Source organism: Hirundo rustica, chromosome 27 (genome assembly GCF_015227805.2).
Source record: "Hirundo rustica isolate bHirRus1 chromosome 27, bHirRus1.pri.v3, whole genome shotgun sequence".
In the NCBI taxonomy this organism is placed as follows: domain Eukaryota; kingdom Metazoa; phylum Chordata; class Aves; order Passeriformes; family Hirundinidae; genus Hirundo; species Hirundo rustica.
Window position 1 is genome coordinate 4017969 of NC_053476.1, and position 1845 is coordinate 4019813.

Here is a 1845-nt window from a genome sequence, read left to right on the forward strand (position 1 = left end):
CCGCCACGGCCGCCGGGATTTGCGGTCGGCGGGAGAAAGCGTTTTAATTCTCTTTAACTCGGACCGCGGCTGAGGAGCTTTGCGGCTCAGAGGGGATTTTCGGGAGGGGAGGCAGCGAACGCTCCAGAGATCCCCCCCCGGGGTGCTCCCATCCCGATCCCACAGAGCTGGATCCTGTCAGGAATGGGGGGAAAGCAGGGTGGGAGCTCTGGGAGGGGAGGCACATCCCAGGCGGGAGCAGCAACGCTGGGAAAAGGAGGGGAAAGGAGGGGAAAACAACTCGGTGATGGAGAGAACCACACCCGGTGCCTCCCTGCGCTGTGTCCCAGCCCCTCGGGATGGACGCCCCACCCCTGGGGAGGGTGGCACTGCTGGGGGTGACTCTCAGCTGATGCCAGCGGGGTTTGCTCCAAGCATCCCTGGAGATTCCCGGCAGATTCTCTTCACAAGGCCTAGCTGTCAACAGCACCCCCTGAGCCCCTCACGGCACCGCTGGGACCCCAAAAACCTCTCAGAACTCATGGGGGACGTGGAAAAGCCACCAGGGCCCAGGGCTGGGGGTCCCTGTTCCATGGAAAAGCCACCAGGGCCCAGGGCTGGGGGTCCCTGTCCCATGGAAATGCCACCAGGGCCCAGGGCTGGGGGTTCCTGTCCCATGGAAATGCCACCAGGGCCCAGGGCTGGGGGTTCCTGTCCCATGGAAATGTCACCAGGGCCAGGGCTGGGGGTCCCTGTTCCATGGAAATGCCACCAGGGCCCAGGGCTGGGGGTCCCTGTCATCACTGCCAGCTCCGGCAACAGCCCAGGACCGGGATCCCACGGGAGATCCAGCACTGAGGGCTGGATGGGAACTGCCTCGCTCCCAAATCCCACCCAGGCAAGGACCCGCATCCCATCACCATCCCTGTCACCTGTGGAGTGCGGTGACACCGGAGTGACACCGGAGTGACACCGGAGCCAAGGAGAAGCCACCAACCACCCCTGTGACATTCCTGCTGCCCTGGGTTGGGTGTTAACGTGGGGAAGGAAACCCATCCATCCATCCATCCATCCATCCATCCATCCATCCTTCCATCCATCCATCCATCCATCCATCCATCCATCCATCCATCCTTCCATCCATCCATCCATCCATCCATCCATCCATCCTTCCATCCATCCTTCCATCCATCCATCCATCCATCCATCCATCCATCCATCCATCCATCCATCCATCCTTCCATCCATCCATCCATCCATCCATCCATCCATCCATCCATCCTTCCATCCATCCATCCATCCATCCATCCGTCCCTCCCTCCATCCATCCATCCATCCATCCATCCATCCATCCTTTCATCCATCCATCCATCTTTCCTTCCTTCCTTCCTTCCTTTCCTTCCTTCCTTTCCTCCCTTCCCAACACCAACTTTTCTCCTCCCAGCCCACCCGGGCTCCTGTCACCAAACCGAGCTCCGTCCTGGCACTGCCCACCCCCGGATCCGCAGGGATCTCATTCCTGACGCATCTCAAAGCTCCAGCGGACAGCGGATCCCCGCCGCCGCCACATCCAGAGAAATTTGGGAACGTGGCCCGAGAGCCTCGTTCCCTTTCCCGGCCTCTCCCGGCCAGCCCCGGTGGCCGCCGTGGCTCTCCGGCCCTGCCCGTGCCGGTCCCCACCACCGCCGGCGTCCCTGGCGGAATTCCTGGGCGGGAATTGTTGGATTGTCCCCACGAGCAGCCCTGCGGGTGTCACCAGCTGCTGTCACCGCGCTGAGGTGACGGCGTGTGCGCGGATGCCCCCGTGTCGCAAATCCGGGGCGGCAGCGGCTGCATCCCGACCCTCCCGAATGCCACGGGAGCACC